At 35.1% G+C, this 26,547-nt stretch overlaps 1 protein-coding gene and 1 non-coding gene across 3 annotated transcripts in view; both read right to left on the minus strand.

Moving 5' to 3' along the window:
* Positions 1-25,720, minus strand: part of LOC138713141 (proton-coupled amino acid transporter-like protein CG1139) — a 96,334-nt gene extending 70,614 nt beyond the window's left edge. Inside the window, exon 1 of one of the 2 annotated variants that reach the window (XM_069844953.1) lies at positions 25,269-25,720. The gene's annotated coding sequence lies outside the window, so the exon portion shown is untranslated. Of the gene's footprint in view, positions 1-4,941; positions 5,049-25,268 lie in introns of those variants that run through there. The other variant, XM_069844956.1, reaches the window with a different exon arrangement.
* TRNAS-GCU (transfer RNA serine (anticodon GCU)) lies at positions 7,457-7,530 on the minus strand. The gene has a single exon. It is a non-coding gene; the product is annotated as a tRNA-Ser (tRNA).
* Positions 25,721-26,547: the final 827 nt, after the last annotated feature.

The following is a 26,547-nucleotide window of genomic DNA, read 5'->3' on the forward strand; positions in this document are numbered from 1 at the left end:
TTTTATGTTATACAACCGTTTTCCTAGTAATACTTGTGAACAAATCATACATTTAATATTCTCATCATATTGTCAGCAAAAAAAATGCGTCCTCCCATCCTACTTGAAACTTTCGTTTTTATAGAGGTACATGGTTTCGAGAGAGATATTGCGACGATACGCCACTCGCAGGTCAGAGACAAATACAAATAGAACGGAGTTTGACTCCAGTGAGTGAGAGGGTGGGGGTTGTAGGTAGGAAGCGAGAGAAAAGCACTGCGAGCCATAATGTGCTCGTGAGCCGCATTTTCGCCACGGCTGCTGTAGACGCTTGGTTGTGTGTGGTTGAGTAGTAGAGGGGGGTGAGAGTGAAGTACATTCAAAAACTCAGGTGCAATAAAAATTGAAGTAGAAATAAAGTGATGTCCCCGTATAAGATTTGTATTTTAACTCGAAGATCATCTTATTGGTATAAGTACACAATGGAAACAGGAATACTAAAAAGCATAAGTATGTGTTCCCCTTTATTAATATGGGCACGCACAAAGGATTGCTATAAATTGGTGGTCATTCCTGGTAAATCACCGCGACGTGTATTGAAGGGTTGACTGTTGAATCATAGGACGAAATGTACATATGTACAATCCAGGAAGAGGCACTTACATCTGTAACAGACGCAATCCGAAAAGTGACTGCATTAAATCCACTTGACCCTACGTAATTGACTGCCAACTCTTTCCTTTAACATTTCCCTCAATTAAGGTAGCGATCCATAACACCGCATGAGTGTAACAACGCCACAATTTTACACTCATGATTGTGCTGGAAGAAGAGGGAGGGATTCGAGGGCCGACGAATGATTTATTGACCTGTCACATGCTGATTTCGGTTAGAATATATCTCATAAAAGAAGATAAGGGGAACTAAACCAGCTGTGATCTTTATAATGGTCCTTACATAATATGTAAAATTAGTAAGTGGTTTGTTGGAATTGGAATTTTCGTGAGGGGGCACTTTGACCCAGCACTGCGACAAACTGGTGATGATTCATATCTTTGAGTCATGTTTTCATGAGCTTTATATACATTTTATAGTACCCTCTTAAGTTCAAAATCAAATTTAAAAACCATTTAGGACTCGCGGAACCCGTAGGATTTGCTCGTGGAAACTTGGTTTTGAGGAACACACTTTCAGAAACGCTGGCCTTTTTTTCTGTCTATCAAGGAGGAGAGATTCGAAGATTTATTTTGCTTACCACACATATTCTGTGAAGAATACTTGTAGCAAATGTAGCCGAACGGCCGTGTTCTTGTACAAGTACAACACGCCGCACCGTGAACTTAACCCGGATGATGATGATGATGATGATGATGATGATGATGTAAGGCGTTAGGTACAGCTTACAGCAGTAAAATTTTGGAAATATTCAACATTTTTTTCCTCCATTACTGTATCTTGTACAATAATGAAAATTAGTATGTGTAAAACACTGTCCTGCTATATGAAAAAAAAAAAAAATATTTTTACGATTTAAAAAAATTATTAACATTTTTTTTTTTCAAAATTCAGTTCACTGTGCAGTGATAAAGCGTTTCCCACATAACTAAAAAACTATCCAACATTTTGTGATGGAATTTTTTGTGTATTAATGCATGTCATATCGACAATATGATGCAAGATTACTTCTCTATCTTTGATAGATTGTCTGATAAAAAAAATTCATTTTACAAAATGGTCAAATATCAGTATTTTCTTTTAACACAAAATAAAAAAAAATATTATTTATTAAGGAATGTAGTTGAAAGAGCATGATATTGTAAACATGAGTTTCAGCAATAAAATAAAAGAGAGAGAACATCAAAAAGTTAACAAGTTTATGAGTTATGAGGGAAACGCTTAATCACTGCACAGTGAACTGCATATTTTGAATTTTGAAAAAAATGTATAAATATTTTTTAAAACGTAAAAATATTTTTTTCATATAGTAGAAGGACAGTGTTCTACACACACCAATTTACATTATTGTGCAAGATACAGTAATGGAGGAAAAAATTTTTGAATATTTCCAAACATTTTACTGCTGTAAGCTGTACCTAACCCCTTAATGATGGAGAAATGAGTCCGAGGTCCGACGTTTAAAGTTATCAAGCAATACTGCGTTATTTGGTTGAGGGAAAACATCGGAAAAATCCCCTATCAGGTAACTCGTCCCAACCAAGATTTTAACTCCTGAGGCATGTTTTTACTCCACAGCGCTGCCTATACCATTAACGTTGGCTTAAATAGCTATTTGCGAAATTTAGTGTCAAAAAGAAAAATTACAGATCATTTACAAACTCACAGGGAAAGTGCACATACCATCTATCAGGAACAAATTATTCTTAAGTATGATTTTAAAGAAAAATTATGTAAACTTTGAAAATTGGGACAATTATAATTCATTATTAGAAAATAACAACAAGAAATAATTATAAGTAAGCTAATTGGAATATCAAAGTGAAAATTTGTGTATTGCATCTCCAAACTGTAAGAAATACTTACTTACTTACTTACTACAAATGACTTTTAAGGAATCCGGAGGTTCATTGCCGCCCTCACATAAGCCGCCATTGGTCCCTACCCTGAGCAATATTAATCCGGTTTCTATCATCATATCCCACCTCCCTCAGATCCATTTTAATATTATCTTCCCATCTACGTCTCGGCCTCCCCAAAGGTCTTTTTCCCTCCGGCCTCCCAACTAACACTCTATATGCATTTCTGGATTCGCCTATATGTGCTACATGCCCTGCCCATTTCAAACGTCTGGATTAATGTTCCTAATTATGTCAGGTGAAAAATACAATGCGTGCAGTTCTGCGTTGTGTAACTTTCTCCATTCTCCTGTAACTTCATCCCTCTTAGTCCCAAATATTTTCCTAAGAACCTTATTCTCAAATATTCTTAACCTCTGTTCCTCTCTCAAAGTGAGAGTTCAAGTTTCACAACCATACAGAACAACCAGTAATGTAAATGTTCTATAAATTCTAACTTTCAGATTTTTTACAGCAGATTAGATGACAAAAGCTTCTGAACCGAATAATAACAGGCATTTCCAATATTTATTCTGCGTTTAATTTTCTCCCGAGTGTCATTTATATCTCTTACTGTTGCTCCAAGATATTTGAATTTTTCCACCTCTTCGAAGGATAAATCTCTAATTTTTATATTTCCATCTCGTACAATATTCTGGTCACGAGACATAATCATATACTTCGTCTTTTTGGGATTTACTTCCAAACCTATCTCTTTACTTGCTTCAAGTAAAATTTCTGTTTTCTCCCTAATCGTTTGTGGATTTTCTCCTAACGTCTTCACGTCATCCGCATAGACAAGCAGCTGATGTAACCCGTTCAATTCCAAACCCTCTCTGTTATCCTGGACTTTCCTAATGGCATATTCTAGAGCAAAGTTAAAAAGTAAAGGTGATAATGCATCTCCCTGCTTTAGCCCGCAGTGAATTGGAAAAGCATAAGACAGAAGCTGGCTTATTCGGACTCTGCTGTAAGTTTCATTGAGACATATTTTAATTAATCGAACTAATTTTTGGAAATACCAAATTCAATAAGAATATTGTATAAAACTTCTATTTTAACCGAGTCATATGCCTACATTGAAAGAAATACTTGGTGAAAGTTCAAGATTAATTGGTGTAAAAATGTAGGAGTTAGATATTTCACAGATCCATAGCATTTAATGATAGAGAAATGAGTCCGAAGTTCAACGCTGAAAGTTATCCAACAATACTGCGTCAGTTGGCTAAGGGAAAACCTCGGAAACATCGCCAATCGGGTAACCTGTCCCAACTAGGATTTTAGTCCGTCAGATAGGCTAACCGATACTTAACAACGCTGCCTGTACCATTAACATTTCCTTAAGTAGCTATTCGCGAAATTTAGTGTCGAAAATAAATATCACAGATCACTTACAAATTCACTGGAAAAGTGCACGTACGTCTTAAGTCATACCTGCACAAACAGCGCTCAACGAGGGCGCGTGCTTCTTCGGAGCGGGAGAGCCGTGTTTACCGCTCGCCGAAACGGAGAGCAAGATAAGTCAGAATGACATAGACTTGCTATAGGTAGAGGAGAGGGAAACGACCACTCAGTTATCTAGTGGAGTGCAGTGTGTAGGCCTATTCTCAGTAACTGTTTCACGTTGCTTACCTACTGCTACAGTACAGTATGGAGGAATCTAAAAGACGGAACATAACATTTAACGATTTACAGCTCGAACTTATTGATCTTCAATGTGACCTAAGGGCTAAAGATCGTTTGAATAATACTACTAGCCTGGTTGAGTTTTACAAGACTAAACATTAGCAATAATATCCACGACTACACTGGCTGGGTATGAAAATGATTGCTATGTTTGGTTGTGAGCAACTGTTTTCTATGATCAACTTTAATAAAGGCAGACATCGAACATCTGCAACTGATGTTTCATTATGATCAGTAGGCTACTGTTCCTTTCAGCTGCCAACAGCATAAAACCTCGTTTTGATGTACTGATAAATAAAAATATAACAAAATGATATTGTACATTTAAGTAGCTATAGAATTTTTATTATTTCTGCAAAATAAATATTTCTTTATTAATTAATAATAGTCCAAGATAGTTTTGTAAACACTGAACGGGAATTCATTTCATAAGCACTTGTACTAGTACTTCCTTTTGTGTATATTTTGTACGAGATCACCCCTTCTTCCAGTCCACCCTTATACAGAGCGCAGCTAATATCTGCATTCCGCTCATGAGCTGTGAGCCGGCTCGCAGAGCGCAAACCTTGTGCAGGCCTGTCTTAAGTTATCCGTAAATTATATTTAGTGTATATCGTTGACGAGAAACACACGACTCTCATCATGAGTAAATAATTGGCCTATAGTTAGAATTTTGCTGGTTAACACTTGATAGTACACTTACAGAGGAGTTAGAACAGGTGTATGGTGTTACAGCTGACGTTCCTTACCAGGCGGCAGTGATGTACTGGTCTGGTCTGACGTGTTGCTCCAATGCCCGCACAATGTTTCCAAGCGTAATGAATGCCTGGTCTTATCAGAAGTAGGAACAATGGAATACACAATTCCACTAACTTGTCAATAAAACACTTGAAGTTCTCTTTAATAACCTTGTATTCTCTTCAAATTAAAGTGGTTGTAATCAACGAATTAGACAATCGACAGTGAATTAAATATGCAGTAAATTCCGACCAACCTCTCGCTTAGGCAATTCCATTCTCATCCAAGACCAGAGTCCGAATTAGGACTTATTCTATGATATCAAAGTTGTTATGTGACGGATTTTACCGGTAATTTGATTTACCCTGTTATTATCATTCCGCCATTGTTCCATTATCATTTTATTGTTATCTCACATGGCAATAGAATTCGTAATTAAAATGAACGTTGTAAAATAATTGAGTCGCTGGGACAAAAAACGGTACTTGTCATCAGTTTCGGGATATCTAACAAGGAAAGGACACGCTCTATATATCACCGAATTAAAGCAGATTTTGTGACATGAAAGTACAAGACGTACTGTTTAAAGTCATACCTGGTATGGGTGGCCAATGACCCCTCGTTTTGGAAATATTGGCAATTGTTTATGACATACTTCCGTTAGGTGCCTAATAGGGAAGCATTAGACTGTGTAACGGCGTAGCTCATGTGGTTGGATGCTGAGTTGTCATCCAGGCAACTTAAGTTCGAAACCTAATGCCTTCTCATATTTTAAAGCTTGATGATATTATTATTATTATTATTATTATTATTATTATTATTATTATTATTGTTATTATTATTTTAATCCACTTTCAGTTGTCAGCTCCTATATTCAAAGCCATGTTGAAATATGCGTGGTATGCATCAAAATTAATAAACGAACGAGAAGTGTTTGTGAATGTGAAGGATATCTGTTTCGCAGCAGAAGTGCGGAAAAATGTGTGTGACTGTGGACAACCTTCTTTCATTTGCTGTGCATGGTGCAGGAAATATGTATGTTTTTATGACATCATAATGAATCGGGTACAAAATGAAATGGAATAGCTGCTACAGAAATAGAACAAACACCAGTGACACATCTTACCTTCCTACGTGAGCAGTATTTCATTGTTTATCCTTTACAATACAATGTTAGTTAATTAGTAATTTGTTTAAAACATGATGAAGCATTCAATACATTGAGAAATATGATATAGGTATTTAAAGAGACAACTGTGATCACAATATTAGTCTTTATTAAAAGAAAAAATATATAGGACCAGTTAAGATTCGAACTCAGGTTGCCTGGATAACAACTCAGCATCCAACCATGTGGGATACGCTGTTGCACAGTCTAATGCTTCCCTATTGGGCACCTAACGGAAGTATGTCACAAACAATAGCCAATATTTCCAAAACGAGGGGTCATTGGCCACCCATACCAGGTATGACTTTAAACAGTGCGTCTTGTACTTCCATCTCACACAATCTGATTTAATTCGGTGATATACAGAGCGTGTCCTCTCCTTGTGAGTTGAGAGTGATCCCATATTATGTGAGAAACCTTCATCATTAATGTAAAAATGGACGTTGTGGCACATTGTAGAATTCTAGCACTAAGTTGGAAAATAGGACTTGTCAAATTATGCCTACTATTTCACTTTTTCCAAAAAAAAAAAAAAAAAGTGTTCCACGCGCTTCTAGATACATGGCCAGTTTCATCAACTACTGTTAAAGTCTAATTAAACGTTAAAGTGTAATCTTTTACCAGTAAATGTTTAAATAATACATTATGCAACGAGCCTATAATGATAGTAATTAAGACGCAAGTATGTTCGTTTATGAAACTCGCTTGCGCTCGTTTCATAATTTTCATACGAGCGTCTTAATTACCATTATAGGCAAGTTTCATACGACTTTTTATGCTCGACCATATTTCTGACTTGAAATTATTCAGAAATATTCATTTTATTTGTATCTGACAAAAGATCGGAAGTGACCTTGTTCATAGCTCGAAATTGTGAGATGTGCGCAGACGCGAAAGTATTGATTTTTTCCGAGGAACAATAATGTCATTGACCTTGATGTAATGCAGAGAATGTATAACCTGGAAATTGATTTAGAATTGAAAAACGAGATGACAAATTGAATTTATTTGAATATTATTTACAATTAACGCTAATTATTATAGTAACAGAACATAACCTTCTGCGACAGTATTGGATTTCCAGACTCCGTGACGTTTCCCTCGTTGTCTTTCGATTGCATATCCGAGAATAATCTAAAACCTGAACTTTAATGAATAGGTGTACTTTAATGACATGCATTAAAGGACTGCTACCAGGTGTATAATTACTACATTTCGGCATAGTCGAGCATAAAATTACTTATGTTGTAAACAGTGATGAGTCCAGCCAGCGTAAGAATATTTTTTATTGAATAATTTCAAGGAAAAATTGTTCCGGAGCCGGGTATCGATCCCGGGACCCTTCGCTTAGCGCGCGAACGCTCTACCGACTGAGCTACCCCAGGAACTATACACGACACCGTCACAATTTTTCCTTTTATATCCACACAACTCACATGAGCTGACAAGACGCCATAATTCAACTATGAGTGCACACAATACTGTGTGACTTAAATTGTGGCTTTTTGTTAACGTACCTCCAGTAACGAATGTATTATACAAATCTGGCTTTCAGGTAGTAGCTCCCTGTAAAGCAGGTTTGAATAATTTCAAGGAAAAATTGTATTGTCTGCACTCATAGTTGAGTTCTGGCGTCTTGTCAGCTCATTTGAGTTCTGTGAATATAAAAGGAAAAATTGTGACGGTGTCGTGTATAGTTCCTGGGGTAGCTCAGTCGGTAGAGCGTTCGCGCGCTAAGCGAAGGGTCCCGGGATCGATACCTGGCTCCGGAACAATTTTTCCTTGAAATTATTCAAACCTGCTTTGCCAGATTTGTATAATATTTTTTATTGCTTCTCTTCAATGTAAAAAATTGAGTTTCCGGTACCTAATTCTTTGCACTCAGGTAAGGATTTAATTAATGATGCTGAAAAACTATTAAATTATGACATTAATTGCAGTTGATTTGGTAGCATATAGACAGATCTATGAATCTCTAAAGGCTTATTTTGTAATAGTATATTACGATACAAGATTTTGTAATGCACTTCACAAACGTGTATTGTACAGTATTTTTTTTGCACGATCATATTTTTAAAATTGCAAATACAATATATTTTGCATTGAACATTTAGAGCAATATTATTCAAAAGCCTTCGCAAAACTGGATTGTAACGGTAACTAAGTAACAATAGGTGCACTGTAATGGGTCTATTTCAGTATAGTTTTATGTTATGAAGAAGGTTTCCTTAGCAACAAGCTTCTGTGTGGGAATTCTAACTTTCAAGGCCTAACAGAAATAGCTGTAAATACTGCAAAAAACACGACCGTACAAAAATAATTATGTAAACCTTCTCCAAATGGTTTCCGAGCAAAGGTATTTTGCATTGAAATAATTATTTCATATTTCGCCAAAATAAATTTCATATTTTGGCCAAGTTTTCTTCATATTCAGCCGGTCTCTAATCATATCACTATCACCAATTTCCATCAACGTTAGATACCGTACAGTTGATACAGCGTCGTTAAATAACATTAAAAATGCAAATAAAAATATACGGTCTACTCCGCAGGCTCAGATTCGATTTCCAGCTAATCAAATGAAGCAGGTAGAAGTATGGGATAGGAAGATTTTGTCTGAATAATCCAATTTCCTCTGTAATAATTCAAGCATTTTCCCTGATCTAAAGTTATTCTCATGATCAGTGAAAAAACCAAAAGGAAGCTATAGCATTAGATTTTTCCACTACACAAACAGCATGGGGTTTCTACGGCATTGTTCTACGGATTCCCTCTATAGTTTGCTCTGATGAAAAGAATGACACACTTAAGAGCGTATCAAGATTAATCAATCCATACATTTCAGCTTTGATTAATTGTTTAAAAGATAATGTAGGCTAGATTCAGTATCTCAATGACATCGGTAATCAAGTCCATAGTACTTCGAACAAATGTGTAATCGCCTGGGGTAATATGGAAGTTTTATTTCAACGAAATCCATACTGACCTGTATTATTTGAAAATTAGAAACAACACAGCTCGGATACACTTGTAGGTTGCCAGTTCAAAAATAGACTGCACACATGTTAAAATTCAATCGCCTGGGGTAATATGGAAGTTTTATTTCAAAGAAATCCATATTGACCTCACAACTTGGATACACGTGTAGATCACCAGTCCAAAATTGATTGCACTCATGTTAAAATTCAATCGCCTGGGGTAATATGAAAGTTTTATTTTAACGAAATGCATACTGACCTGTATTATTTGAAAATAAGAAACAACACGACTTGGATACACGTGTAGGTTACCAGTTCAAAAATAGACTGCACTCATGTTAAAATTCAATCGCCTGGGGTAATATGGGTGAAATATCTCGCAATCGAAAGGATATTCTTCAGTAAATGTGCGGACTATATGTGATGCCAATCTGTTAACAAGGGATATTGTTGTCCATCGGCCAGGGCCAGGGTCTCCAAATGATAGTACTATATTTAATAATTCACACATCAGATCACAATACGAAATGGGAAGAATTCCTAATATAATTATCTTAGGTGACAATAGTTATCCTTGATCTTTATTAACACCAACTCACACATTATAAATAATTGAAAGCAGCGGCATGTAAAACAAAACGGTAACGAAAAGCGTTATCTTGGCCGCTTTATTATTATTATTATTATTATTATTATTATTATTATTATTATTATTATTATTTTGTTAGGTATTACATTATGAACACCTATATAAATCTAGTTTACCTGGAAAATTAAAAACTAACATGTAAGAAACTTATGAAAATAAAATGTTCCGTGACCCTTCTATCTATCTATCTTCGATGAATGAAATATCATAACTTCGTAAGTATAAAATGTTCATGTTTGCCTGTAGGCCTATGTGACTTCAATGAACATTGACTATTGACATCATTGAAAGGAAAGTTTTCTATGAATGTTATTCATAACTCAGTCTTAGCTTACGATATTTCTGACGGTAGGTATGAAGCATGGAATAAGAAGGCTGCAGTTTATGATGCCTCACACTTCAAGTCCAGGATGTTGTTATTACGGGTGATCTGTCCCGCATTAAATTGGCGCGCCGGTGATTTATCAATCCACATCACCACACGTTCTAACGACATAATAATGCACAGATTGGATTAAAACCGAGTGAAGTTCAGTGACAGATTACGCAACCGAATCTCCTTCCCTCCTCCCACTTATGTCATATAGGATGCATAAAAATTTTGATCTGGTTCTTTTTATCGATGTAACAGACGGGGGGCGAGACAGGAAAGGTAGAATCCTATCTATAATTCTGCTTTCGGGATCTTCTTCAGACAGTGGCGCCAATTTATATGAGCCCACCAATAATTTGTCGTGTTATTACAATATTGTTATTATTACGTAAGGTTCTCAAAAGTAAGTTACATTTTGAACTACATATAACATTTTTAAAATTTAATATGTACAAAAATGGTAATACATTTGTATGTATCGAACAATGTGATTTGTTCATTTATCACACTCATTTGTTTTGGTTAACATGGTAACATGTTTTGTTCATAATGTGTCATAAGTAAGTTTACTTCTTCTTACTTTTGTTATACCAAATTTACGAAATCATGATATCAAGAACATAATCTTCATACAGGATAACGCACCTCCCTATATTTATACACCAGTTAGGCGATTGTTACATAACACGTTTGGTGATCGCAGTCAAGGTTGAGTGTCAACATAGAGCGCTACACGTGAAGAGAACTTAGGGACAACTGAAGGCAGTGCTTGAAAAGCCTAAAGAATATACCGCGAAAGTTTCCCTGAACGAAAATATCCTCATTATCGCATATTTTCTGCAATCCACAGTCAACTGGAACAATCCGGCACATTTATGGTAACCAGCCCACTTTGCAAAGTCAGTTCATGAAGTAATAACCAACACTTTTGACGAACGGTGGATCGGCCAGGGAGGACCTGTAAATTGACCTGCAAGATACCCGGACCTCTTTCCATTAGAGTTATTTCTTTGGAGCTACATGAAAACCATGGTATATTCTTCCCCTATTAACTCGGAAATGGGACTTGTTGCATAAAATCTTGCATCAACCACTGTCATTCAGAATACACCTCATACTTTTCAGAGCGTCCAATTAAATGAGGCTGAGTCCTATTAGATCTTTCTGGTACATTGCCTCTGTATCGTGATAGTATCACTTCATCGCTTCCTAATAGCATTTTTAGTTAAAATGGCACCATAAACAAAAAGTTATCAATCACCCAAGGTGAAAAGTTTCTACAATTTGTTTCCTCCTATTATACTGAACCTCTAGGTTATTTGCTCCTGAAGCGTAGGAGAGGATAGACACTATTTCTTTTTTATTGGCCCAATTTGATTTCCCCTCGTCCTATATCGGTCCCCTGCTCTCACGTCAGACCTATCCTGCACATGAGAATTGGCCGCTAGCCTCATCAGCGTTACCGCAGCCACACTTGAGCGAAGTGTCCACTCTTTATGTAACCATGGCGACTGATCGTGAGAAACAGTTCACTATCATCAAGCGCAACATCGCTGCCCTCAGGCAACGTGAAAATTGTTGCACACGGACTTAGTTACTAAGACAGAAGCGATTCTTCCATAACGCCCAATCCCAGTTATAATTATCCTATAATTCCTTGCTTATTACCTCCAAGTTCTCTAAAGCCATAAGTGTGTAAGTATTAAATGTTTTATATTTGTAAATGATAAAATCTCTCCTATCTAAAAATTAATAATTTCTACGTTATTATCTATATTATGAACTTTTAAAAAATATTTAATCGATCTCACGATTACGCCTCTAGAATATGTGACACTAATTGAAGTACATCCTGTGTATAATTGTAATTTAATTTTTAATTTAATAAATGACCCAAATATCTGCTTTGACCCGAAAATGATTACTATCAGTTGGAGAGGTTAAGCTTCTTCATTAAACATGCTTATTTTATTTTAGAAAGCTAAAAATTGTCAGCCCTCTTAAGGCGTGATGGCTTTCCAGAAACAAGTTTAAAGGTAATATATCCGTGTAGGTCTCTACTAGGTTAGAAATGAGTTTGTTACGTCACAGCGTTCCGCTCTGAAGGCCATACAGAGCTGTATTATCTTTATTCCATTGTTTATGCACGAAAAGTGGCATGGCTTTGATAAAGACTTAAAACTTGCATAAAGAGAACGTGTGATATAAAGCATTTCTACACTTCAGTATGAAGACATTGCTTCCTAGGAGTAGCAACTACTTGCGTCTGGTAGTTGAGTCCTTCCACCGGTATAGCTCAGGCGGTAGAAACCACCCAGCCATCTTTATACAATTAATTCCAAAAGCGATGAGATATTAAAATTAATGAATAGGCTAATGTTTTTCGATACTTTTTTATTTTAGTGATTCATATATTTATACAAGGGGACCGTGTTAAAACCGTTCCTGTAGATCTGTGGTTTCAGTATCTGATGGAATTGGAAAGAATAACGTGAAACTTTTTCTAACGTGTATATTCTAAAGAAACATTAAACTTTGTTTGTTTGTTTGTTCGTTTGTTTGTTTATTTTGTTGTTTATTAATTAATTAATTTATTTATTTATTATGATTAAGCTGCGAATTTATGCCTATATGCCTATTTTAATCCTTAACCTGAAGGCGGAAGATTTTAGGTTAAATATCCATTTTAAGACATTGTGAGTATTATATGCGAATTCTATAGTGCCTATAATTGCCTATTCCACTAGTAAATGCCTATTTGCTTATAAATACCTGAAAGTTGCCTAAATATCTATATTATATATTATACTTGAATTTACTGACCATTCTATAGATATTTTTTTAACTGTAATTTGTTTCTTTTTTATCAGCAGAGGGAAGTGATATAGAACTGTCGATAATTCTGTATATTACGTTTTACTGCCACCAGAGCGCAGAGAAATCGAATAATTTGAAATCAACCAATAAGAAAAAAATGTATTTAGAAAGCGCATTAATCATTGTGGTAGTTGACTAGGGTAGTTGTTTTAAACAGTGTACCCGTTCTGTGAGTTTGTGAATTGAGTATGGAGTTGAGTTTGCTGCTTTAATACGTGAAGTATACCGTGGAGATATGCCGAAGCATAAGTCATCAGAAGCCTGACTGGAAAATACATTGACATTACTGCGTTCCCACTGGTTTGGTCCCCAGCTGAGATTGGATCCCTGAAGTATCGCCCCATCACTTCATGTGAAGTGGGAGTTTCTCCCAATTTAAGAACGTTCTTACAGACAATAGACATCAGTTCTCATTACAACATTTGGACGAATATTTAATTATTCACTGCCATAATGACATTCCTATAGAAAGTAGTGTATAATGCTACGCTATAGTCGTGTTAGCCATTAAGAATTAGAAATTGTTAGTGTCTTTTTAAATGCCTATTTTAGAATTTTGAATGCCAATTTTGCCTGCCTATTTTAACTGTATTTAGTGCCTAAAAATCCGCAGCTTAATTATGATACAGTCGGTGAAAATGTATTTGTGCAATTGACAGTCAAATATTACATATAAAATAAACAACAGAGACATAAAAGACAATAAAATTGTATCAGAAACACTCAACAACATTAACATTAAAAAACTCATTAATATCATAAAAGTGTTTGTGCGAGATCGTGCGTATTAGCTTGTTTTCCGCACAGAACCAATACGCGGTAAGTATGAAATACCACATTCAGTATTCCCAACGTAACACACATAACAATTTCCCTCTTCTTACCGCTTAAGCGCGACATTCATTTTACTGCTTTAGGCTTTTAACATATTATTTTTAGAGACATTTAACATAGTAATAATTATAAATTGGAAACTTACCACTGCAATTTCACCTAAATTGCAATGTTAATTATTGTTTTTAAATATTTGCAAAAATTAAATAAAGTCTACTACTCCACGAAACTTATTGCATTCCTGATACAAGTAACATTAAGGAAGCCGTGAAAAAATCAACAAGATTCCAGATGCGGATGTTATTATTGCAATATGTTATATAAATAATATTGTTAAAAATATTAAAATGAAAAATAAATCATTACATAACCTTACCGTTTGTTTTAAGTTCGCATTTATAGACTGGGGTGGAGGAAGACAGACGTATATCACGGCCTGCTGGAGTATAGTAAACACAGAAAACATTTTATAGCAACAATGTTGAAGAAAGATATTTTGGTTTCCGAAGTTGCTGTCATTAAACAGAAACCAACATGGAGATTTCATTGCAAATAATTAGAAATTCGTCTTTCAGGTATGTAATAAACGATCTTCGCACAAAATAATGTACGATACACGAGCGGTATGTTTGTTTTCATGTTCTCGGAAATTAAAAAACCTCAACTACGTTTCGCTTTTTCAATCTTTTCCTCGAACATGAAAACGTCAACATACCGCTCTTATAACGTATATTACTATTTTTGATCAACCAACCAGAGAAAAGTCTGTTAAAAGACTTCCTTTCTAGATTGAAAACATATGTCGGAAATTTATTTGCAATTTTTAAAAACATAATAAAATAAGTAGCTATTCATTGTTTTGGTTAGGCTGCATTTAGGTAAGTCAAAAAGGTCACGATTTCTGGCATTGTATATGTGAACATCATTCATATGTGTCAACATTTGTGAATTATCTTTGACAAAATTTAGGACTTCATAAATATACAGTGATGTTACAGTCATTATTCTTTCATTTACAAATAACGGACTGCAGTGTGCTTTCATTGATGAATTTGTTATAATTCTAATGGCTTTCTTTTTTGTAACAAAAGAACTTTAATTCTAGAGTGGTAAAAAAGGAAACAAATCCACTCCCGTCACAAGTCGCTGCACCCCACGATGTGATACAAATTAATTCCATTCTAGCTTTACCAATCTTATTAAGTACAAGGAAGATTTCTTTCTTGGAAATAACGAAACCTCGTTTATTGCAGGCTTCTTTTATTTTCACTTAACTGTACTTGACATTGGAAAGGGTCGTAATGCACCCCTCCCAAAAAGGTTCGATTTTCTTGGGAATTTCTGCTGTGAGTCGCCGTTCACTCCGACTATGAGATCACTCACTACTGGTCTGTCACCTCGCGCCACAGTTCAGCTGTCGTGTGACTCCTGACGCACATGACGTCATTCAAATTCGTTATCAGAGATCGGGGAACAATCCTGTATACGCAAGGAAATTTTTTTGTAAGAATTCAGTTCTTATCAATATGGATTGTAAATCACAATTTAACCTTACTCAAATTAAAACATTAACCGTTCATTTGATTAAGTATACTGTAGGATACAATATTTTAATTTGTACAATAATTGAAATGAAATACCGGTAACCGAAAAGAAATTGATAAGAAAATATAAATTACGCAAAAAACAGGATATTATACAACATTGTGTTAGTTGTTTTCTTTGCAGTCCGTCACGGTTTAATAAATACCAGTGTGAGATACAGTCCACAGTATAAAGAAGATACAGTAAGGTCAACTAGCCCATTTCGTGGGAACAAATTCTGAGTGCTCATGTCACGAAACCGGGTGTATTGTCTAGAACCTCCACCAGATGGTTCTCCATCTACGACAGGCTGGCATAATTTAATATTAACTGAAAAGATTTATTACTCATCTTTTAACAATATGAAAGACATGAGGCAAAGGAATGGCAACATAATCATAATAATATTACTTCCGTATGTAAACATCATGAAAATATTCACTCATTGACGCTAATTTTAAAGTCACTGGTAGATGCTTATGTTGGTAACGTAATATTCAATCATTAGCTACATAGATCATGACATTCGTTTCGATGAAGTTACGTCAACAATGGATATAATAAAATTTTGTTGACTAGCTAATAACATTATATTAGTGATGGATATTATTTCATACCAGTAACGTTATACTTAGGACTACATGATTATTCCTATTATTGACAGTAATATTTTGTACATTGATATTGATTTTGGTTTCCAAATTGGAATTAACATACACATTAAAATTTCTAACTGTATCGGTTGAATAGAATGTCTCTAAATAAGTGTAAGAAAACATAACCTCGACTGCATCCGATTACATTGGTGTACAGCTAGCTCTTGGATCTAGCTATGAAAGAGCGATTGAAAAGGTATAAAAATTCATATGAGCAATGACCCTTGCCCGTGTAGTAACATGCCGTAGTTTGAACTCCGTGAATGCATTATTTCCTTAGTCGAGGCTTGTATAGAGATAAGTAATTAGTATGCGTATGAAGGAGTTAAAAAATGTCAAAATTTACATACATAATGATTTTTGCCCATAGTAATAACCCAACTTTGCAAGGGAATTATTTTCTGTGTTCGACTATTACAAAATTATAAGACGTAATTAGGGTTTGGTGTAGGCTCTTGTGTTTAGCAATGGAATTAAGAATTTGTATTACTAACTACAAAAAATCCTTTACGAGAATGGAAGAAGGTAAGAATTTGTTAACTCAAATGTGTTGTTACTGCAATATATCTTTTACGAAAATGGAAGAAGGTAAGAATATTGTAATTCAAACGTAGCCTATTACAGCAAAGAAAAAGTGAAAGAAGTTACCGAGATCTAACTGTTGCCAGTTAAGCATTGTCCACCAAGTGGAGCAACCCATAATGATTTAAGGATTACGTACGTAGTTATTTGATAAAAGTTGCAGTAGATAATTATTAGGCCCTTTTTGTACACTTAGGTAGTTAGGCCTACAATTAGTAGTCTACATCGGATATATAGCGAACACACATTTTTAATTATAACAAGTTACCTCGAATTCTTGTTTATTTATTAAATGTTTCCCTGATGTATGTATTTTACAACATATTGTGATCCAAGATGAAATGCAATGGATATGAAGAAACAGAATAAAACGGTAAACACTTCGCTAATAGTTTGTTTTACTTCAGTTATATTCAACAGTGCAATTTTATATGTATTTTGAAAAGAAAAATTGAATTTTCATTAGCCCTACATAATAAGACACAAATATCACTACAGAACAAAGGAATAATTGCAACAGTTAATACAAATGTTCATCTGAAAGTTTAGCATGTCTGAACAGCTGATCGCTAAAATCAGCTGTTAGCTCTGCCGATACTAGCGACATGGTTGGATTAATTGAGAACTAGACCTCCCTGAGCTTAATTTTAGTACCAACTACATCAAAGGTGCCGACAGGAGTTGTCTCTACTGTATCTTCTTTATACTGTGGTCCTTCCAATTTAAGGAAGTAGTCTGTTACAAAGAACCATCTTACAGTGTTCTATTATACACCTAACCAACATTTAATTTTATGGCCACAGTAAAGATGACCGGTAATATTGCTCCTGTACGCGCTATTCCAGGCAGAGCTCAAGACAATAACCACTGTACGCGATGCCACAGTGAGGTTGAAACTTTGGCTCATGTCTTGGGTTCATGCCCATTTGGCGAAACTCTTCGTATCAGCAGACATCACAAGATCAGGTCTGTAATCGCACATGCCTTCAGTCCAATGGCTACACTACCTATGAAGAAGTCCATGGAATAGCGGATACCGAAAGTCATCGGGTATTTATATTATAACATTTAAACCTGGAGAGACAAAAGGTTATATTCTGGATCCGACCATCAGATTCGAGACGCATTAGAATCAACCTGAGGAGGTTAATCTAGAGAAAAGGAGAATTTATGAACCCACTATCCCTTATTACAAAACATCATGTAAACTTAGGGATATAGAAGTCATCGGATTAATGGCGGGCGCTAGAGGGACATAACAAAACAATTTGTGTCATTCTGTCATAAATTTGGAGTCCCAACAACAACAATTAAGGAAATTTCTATGATAGCTTTGAAGGGTTCTCTGCAGATTTTACGGCGACATTTGTATTTCAATTCAAATTACGGTTGAATTTTCTCTGTCTATTTTTTATCTGTATCTTTATAAATTTTCATTATGTGAAATATTATCTACTGCAAATTTTAGTTTCTTGTAAATAGATTTCTTGTAAGACATTTTTAATGTCATTTTAAATGTTGCTGTTTAACATTCGTTGTCTTTGGCAACCTCACCAAGTTGAGGAAGATTGGAATATATATATTGCTTCGCTCTTATCTTCTAGTTAAAGTTCACTCCCGGTTAACACAATGATGCGAAATTTCTAGCATTCGGTAGTACATATGTTTGTCAGATGCTTATAATCAGGGAAAGGATTTATATGTAAATACATATTTACTTATAAAGCTAATATAATTTATATTTTGCATTATCTTTATGTTTCACAATGTGTAGGGTTGAAAAATCCTACTTTTATTTTCCATATTTTTCCATATTTTAGAGTTTAGTACATATTTTCGTTAATTTCCATATATTTTCCATATTTCATATAAAACAGTCCATATTATATTAGGTTTAACAATAAAACAAAACAAAATTCCATTAACTTTTAAAAATACATTTCAACAATAGAGATTTAAACACATGTTCAGTAATCCCTTTAACATCAGAGTTATTTGAAAATTAGCAGTCCTATCAACAATGGGAAAGTAAGTTACAAAACTGTATTAATTTAATTTAAAATTTTTAACAGACTTCAGTTGTGCAGCTCAACAGTTAAATGCCAGTCAGAGTACACATAGGTTCAGTTTTGTAAATCATACTATAAAGACGGTAAATATGCCAAAAGTACGTCATTCAGTCAATTTAAAATCAAAACTAACAAGTTACATTTCAGAATTTAAAGAAGACGGTTTATCAACTGACAATAAAATATTATTTTGTAATTTGTGTCAGTGTGCAGTATCATCTACACAAAAGTTCCTGGTGCAACAACACATTACAACTAGTAAACATCAGGCCAACAAACAACTAAATTCCAAGCAGAGACAATTGTTTTTAACACAACCAACAACATCGAATGTAAGATCTGAGTTTAACATCGACCTGTGCCGTTCTCTCATCTCTGCTGATATTCCTCTCTACAAACTAAAGAATAAGGTCTTCAGGGAATTCCTTGAAAAATATACTCAACATACAATCCCGGATGAGTCAACACTTAGGAAGACGTATGCTCCATCCATCTACGATGAGACAATACAGAAGATAAGAGATGAAATTAAAGATAGTTCAATTTGGGTTTCCATTGATGAGACTCCCGACAAAGAAGGTAGACTTGTTGGTAATGTAGTTATCGGTTTGTTAAGTGAACAATATTCTGAACGAATTCTTTTACATTGTGATGTTCTAGAAAAGTGCAATAACAAAACTATAGTTAAACTGTTCAACGAAGCTATGGGTATCCTGTGGCCAAAGGGTATTATGTACGATAATGTGTTATTCTTTATTAGCGATGCTGCCCCTTATATGGTCAAAGCTGGACAAGCATTATCTGTTGTATATCCTAAATTGACTCATTTTACTTGTGTGGCGCATGCATTTCATCGTGTGGCAGAAGTGGTCAGAGACAATTTCCCTAAAGTAGATTTGTTGATTTCATCAGTGAAAAAAGTATTTCTCAAAGCTCCCAGTAGAGTTAACGTGTTGAAAGAAATGTACCCTGAAATTCCATTGCCACCAAAGCCAATTTTAACTAGATGGGGTACATGGCTAGAAGCAGTTGAATATTATGCCGAACATATAGACTCTATTAACAATGTTCTCCTTGCATTGGACTCTGAAGATGCAGTCTCAATTGATACTGCGAAAACAGTTACCTGTGACATAAGTGTGAAGAATGACTTAGCTCACATTCAGCATACATTTTCATGCATCATAAAAACGCTCAAAAGTCTCCAAAATAGGCACCTTTCACTATCTGAAAGTTTTGAAATTATAAATAGTACTGTGGAACAACTGAATCGTGGTAGAGGTAAAGTTGCAGATGCAGTAAGAGCTAAGGTGGACACTGTACTTTCAAAAAACCCTGGATATGAAGAACTACAAAAGGTTGTTGCTGTGATGAGTGGTGAATCAACAGTGAAGATTAACTTGGACTTATCCCCAGCAGACATTGTGAAATTGAATTATGTACCAGTTACTTCTTGTGACGTCGAACGCTCTTTTAGTCAGTATAAATCTATCCTCAGAGACAATAGAAGAAGATTCACTTTTCAGCACTTGAAAGAAATGTTTGTAACCTATTGTTATGGTAACAGACAATAAAAATTGTGTTTTGTTGAAACTACATTGGAAGATAAGGTACGTCCATTATATTTTTTGTTTAGTTTGATTAAAATGTACCAATATTTAACGTACATAGTCATTTTTTTATAATTTTAAGTCCATATTTAATTCCATATTTTGGTAAAAATCCATATTTAATTCCATATTTTGGTAAAAATAACTACATATATATTTACATATTTCATATATTTTTAGTCCATATAAATCCGTTCCCTGCTTATAATCTATTGTCATTTATTTTTCATTATTTTCCGTGGCTGTTGGTATTAAATCATATCAATTATAATGACACATCAAAAAGACAACAGACAGAAGTATATTTCTCTTTAACGAAAGAAGGAAGATCATTGAAAATTATTCATTAATGATGAGCAACGAGACCTTATTGGAAATAAGAAAACAGATTCTGTAATGTGGATAGAAAATGAAGTATGCGAAATATTAGGAGCAGTAAATGGCACTGAAAGACCTGTTAAAATCATTTCATGAATTTTGTAAACCAATTTATTTGGGAATAAGATCACGAAGTAAAAATAATGAGAGTTTTGTGAAGCTGAATCGTTTAAAATTTCTTGACGGTTCAAATTTTCGTAACAATTTGTTCTTGTTTTAAGCATTTTAGGTCTTCTTACGTGTATCTCGAACTGTTCATAATCAGTACCGTTAACACTTTCAAAAGAAATTACATGATTTCCTTTTGCCACTTTCTTCAGTTCATCAGAACATAACCCCAGAATAATATCCGGTTAGGAATTTACTGAAAGATATGTCCACACCTGTGGAGTAACGATTAGTGCGTTTGGCCGCGAAACCAGGTGGCCCGGGTTCGATTCCCGGTGGGGGAAAGTTACCTGGTTTCCGGGGTTTTCCCTCAACCCAATATGGGTAACTTTCGGTGCTGGATCCCGGACTCATTTCACCGGCATTATCATTTTCATCTCATTCAGACGCTAAATAACCTTAGATGTTGATAAAGCGGCGTAAAGTAACCTACTACTAACTGTGCTACGGTAAAGATAAATTCCAGGTAGGCGATATTAAATAGAGAAACGGCTTCTAACTTAAAATTATTAGATGTCCCCGTTTCCCGGAGACAGTCCCAAAATTTTTCTTTCTGTCCCCGGACAGAATTTGTTTCCTGAATGTCTCCGCGTTTTATATTTTTTTCTTAAATATCCCCAAGTTTTTATTGTTAATTATTATAGTTTAATTATCCTTGCACAGTGCTGTAATAAATTTTGCTAATTCAATTTTCCCGTTTTTTATGATATAATAATCAAAACTTAAGGTGAGTAAGTAATGCAGCCAAGTCTTCCATTTTTATCAACAGTAATCTCACTAGACGTTTTGATTTATCTAGAGAAAATCAAAACTCGAGTGGGATTTAATTGACTATTACACGATTAGAAGAAAGTATGTAAAGATTAGAAGTAACGAAGTACTCCAATGCAATAAAATATTAATTGACTTACGAAAATACAACTGTCTTCAAATATATTATTGTACCATCTCAACATTACAAATATTACGCTAGATGCATGCTAGATGGCAGTAGTGTCTTTATACAGACACTATAATGATTACTATTCAATAAATCTTAATATTAAACAATCTCTGATACGTGACTATCCATAATATCATATAGCAGAAGTTCTTTTTATCCTCTCAGAGCAGAAGCTATAACATAACCTAACTAATATACACAAGTGTTAGAAAAGTTTTAATTAACGACAATGACATAAAAAATAAACACGAATAATTTTAAAAGGAATAATTATTGAATGTACATTTTTCAAATTTGAATGTGGTTGGTGGTTCAATTGATGTTATATTGGACGTGTGTGTAATAGAAGTGGAACTCGTTGATTTAGGGGCTACATGGTGTATTCAACTTACTCAGGATTTCCGAATGGTGCTCTTCATTTATTTGTAAATCGGATTTCAGAAGATGCATAGGTATGATCAGTGATTTTTATTAATTCTTGTTCTTGAATGCCAATGCGAGTCATATTTGAAACTGCTGTGCATCGACTGGAGTGGTTTTTAATTTTAATTATATTTTTGACGTCCAGACCAGCGCAGTTTCAAATGTTGGCAAACAAAGAAACAAATGCTAGGGACGCGATAAAATTAAACAAATGCTAGGGACGCGATAAAATTGTGCGATAAGCAGCCATGATTGGTTGAAATACGTCCTTTCGTACCGTTTTATTGGTCAAAAGTAATATGACGTAGTAAGAGTGTAATAGTCAAAGTTAATAAAAAATTAACTCCAGAAAAGAAGATACATTTATCTCACAATCAATTAAGCAACTTCTGGGTATCTTAAGAAGAGGTTGTTATTATTGCACAGAACATAATTTTCAGAATCTCTCGTGTATTTTATGAAATTACTGTTGAATATCCCAGAGCCTGTGTTAGTCATTCATAAGATAAAATATCTATGAAATGTATTTACATTGCTGAGAACTCTTCTAGAAAGAGAGAACTTTGAAGAGACAGTTCATTATTTTTCTTCAAATGTAGATGGACTTGTTCTGGATGAAGATAATTTGATGAAATTTCTTGCTTGAAGAATTATGCGACTTCAAAGAAAATTGCAAAGTGTAATGAAGAAAATGCTATTCATTGTTGAATATGTAGTAGAAATTTTATTTATTATTATTTTTTTTTAGAAAACGATTATCTGATTATATGTGCATAACTTCAGAATTTGATTGAACTATCTATGTGTCCTGGAGGTAATTCTTCAGTGGAGAGAATATCTTTAACGAACATGATGTGGATATTCCAAAGATTGAGAATGAGTTTAGAAATTGTTATTGCCATGTTTGCTATCTTGACCAACTTCAACATCACATGTCAAGAATTTACTGAAAAAATATGGGATCTACAGAAGATCTACTTAAAAAAGTTCACTCTTCTGAAGAAGAAAAAAAAGTAGTTTAGTCTATAAATAGATTGCGTGTGAAAACAATGTAAGTGAACGGAAAACTAACAGATATATTAAAAGTATTTTCATTGTATTATCTGCCCCCGGAAACATATTCTAACCAGATATTGTGATTGTTTTATGCTTAGGCCTATTTTTTGTGTAAAACTATAGCCCTAGCATACATATGTAAAATAGGGCTACCCCCCATTGGAGATACAATAATAATAATAATAATAATAATAATAATAATAATAATAATAATAATAATAATAATAATAATAATAATAATAACCGGATATTGTAAAATCAAACTGTTCGTAAAGACCCAGTAAAAGTAATATACTTATGGATTTTAAGGAACCCGGAGATTCATTGCCGCCCTCACATAAGCCCGTCATCGGCCCATATCCTGAGCAAGATTAGCCCAGTCCCTACCATAATATTCCACATCCCTCAAATCTATTTTAATATTATCCTTCCATCTACACCTCTGCCTTCCCAAAAGGTCTTTTCCCTTCAGGTCTTCCAACTAACACTCTATATGCATTCCTAGATTCACCCATACGTGCTACATGCCCTGTTCATCTCAAACGTCTGGATTTAATGTTCCTAATTATGTCAGGTGAAGAATACAATGCATGCAGTTCTGTGTTGTGTAACTTTCTCCATTCTCCTGTATCTTCATCCCTCTTAGCCCCAAATATTTTCCTCGTACATCTTTAACCTCTGTTCCTCTCGCAAAATGAGAGTCCTAGTTTCACAACCATACAGAACAACCGGTAATATCACTACTTACTTACTTACTTACTTACTGGCTTTTAAGGAACCCGGAGGTTCATTTCCGCCCTCACATAAGCCCGCAATTGGTCCCTATCCTGAGCAAGATTAATCCATTCTCAATCATCATATCTCACCTCCCTCAAATCCATTTTTAATATTATCTTCCCATCTACGTCTCGGCCTCCCGGAGGTCTTTTTCCCTCAGGCCTCCCACTAACACTGTATAGGCCTATGCATTTCTGGATTCGCCCATACGTGCTACATGCCCTGCCCATCTCAAACGTCTGGATTTAATGTTCCTAATTATGTCACCTGAAGAATATAATGCGTGCAGTTCTGTGTTGTGTAACTTTCTCCATTCTCCTGAAACTTCATCCCTCTTAGCTCCAAATATTTCCCTAAGCACCTTATTCTCAAACACCCTTAACCTATGTACCTCTCTCAAAGTCAGAGTCCAAGGTTCACAACCATAAAGAACAACCGGTAATATAACTGTTTTATAAGTTCTAACTCTCAGGTTTTTTTTTACAGCAGACTCGATGATAAAAGCTTCTCAACAGAATAATAACACGTATTTACCATATTTATTCTGTGTTTAATTTCCTCCCGAGTATCATTTATATTTGTTACTGTTGCTCCAAGATATTTCAACTTCTCCGCCTGTTCAAAAGAAAAATTTCCAATTTTTATATTTCCATTTCGTACAATATTCTCGTCAAGAGACATAATCATATACTTTGTCTTATCAGGATTTACTTCCAAACCTATCTCTTTACTTGCTTGCAGTAAAATTCCCGTGTTTTCCCTAATCGTTTGTGGATTTTCTCCTAACATATTCACGTCATCCGCATAGACAAACAGCTGATGTAACCCGTTCAATTCCAAACCCTCTCTGTTATCCTGGACTTTCCTAATGGGATATTCTAGACTCTAGAGCAAAGTTAAAAAGTAAAGGTGATAGTGCATCTCCTTGCTTTAGCCCGCAGTGAATTGGAAACGCATCTGATAGAAACTGACCTATACGGACTCTGCTGTACGTTTCACTGAGACACATTTTAATTAGAACTGTTTTATAAATTCTAACTTTCAAAAACTTATAAATAGCGATCACAAAAATTGGGTCTAAGCCAAGGAAATCGCTGTTAAAATCATTTTATAAGTATTATCGATTACAACTGAAGACATGTGTGAATGAAATCTCGGTTGCCTCACCTTGTTCTCGCGCCCAGGTAGTCCAGCCCGGCCAGCGCTTTCCATCGGCGGGCAGCACAGCTGCACTCCTGCCCAACACTGCGAGAAGACGTCCGCGGTCATCAGGCACAATCGGCACGACCTCGGTAGGGGAAGGGGCGGCAGGATGCACCGGGAGTCCCGCCTCTCGCTCATACTAATCCCTCAATCTGGAAGGGACGTGGACAAGGACCTCCTCCTTGATCGCGGTTACTTCAACTCCGGTTGATGGCAGATCGCGTTCTGTAGGCGTGAGACTGACCCCAGCTGAGCGTACTCACAATATTAACCTACTGGCTTATATAGCCTACTGGTAGTTTGCAAGCCGACCGAAGGGATGTACAATTAATTCGTAAACTTAAGACATTCCTACACTTATGCTTTTTGCCTTAAGATTACATGACATATTTACACTTTACTTACTGACTTACTTACTGGCTTTTAAGGAACCCCGAGGTTCATTGCCGCCCTCACATAAGCCCGCCATCGGTCCCTATCCTGAGCAAGATTAGTCCAGTCTCTATCATATCCCACCTTTATCAAATCCATTTTAATATTATCCTCCCATCTACGTCTCGGCCTCCTCAAAGGTATTTTTCCCTCCGGCCTCTCAACTAACACTCTATATGCATTGCATTGTATTGTATTGTATTTATTAATATTCCGTGGTATTCATACATGCTTACAGCTAGAATATGGAACAAGTCAAAAAACTTAATTCTATTATAAAATCTTAATTTATAGTCACAGTTTAGATGAAATATATACAGACGAGATTTACAATATAGTCTACTAGTACAACACAAAGTTTTAGTATCAATTTCATGAAGTGTTATTGAATGTCATGAATTCACCTACAGAATAGAAGGCGTGAGAAATTAGGTACTTCTTTAATTTGGCCCTAAATAATTTTATGTTTTGAGTTTCATTTTTTATATCGATAGGGAGGCTATTAAAAATGTTTACTGCCATATAACGCACTCCTTTTTGATAGCACGATAGACTTGCCGATGGAGTATGAAAGTCATTTTTTGAGGTGTATTTATGCTATGAACTGTTGAATTAGTTACAAAGTTTTCACGATTACATACCAGGAAGACTATTAATGAAAAGATATACTGACAAGCCATGGGCATTATTTGTAGTTTTTTGAAAATAGTCCTACACGACTCCCTAGATTTCGCACATACTATTATTCTAATTACTCTTTTTTGTAATAGAAATATATTGTTACTATCTGTGGAATTTCCCCAGAATATTA

The sequence above is a fragment of the Periplaneta americana genome, chromosome 14, assembly GCF_040183065.1.
Source record: "Periplaneta americana isolate PAMFEO1 chromosome 14, P.americana_PAMFEO1_priV1, whole genome shotgun sequence".
NCBI classification, from domain to species: domain Eukaryota; kingdom Metazoa; phylum Arthropoda; class Insecta; order Blattodea; family Blattidae; genus Periplaneta; species Periplaneta americana.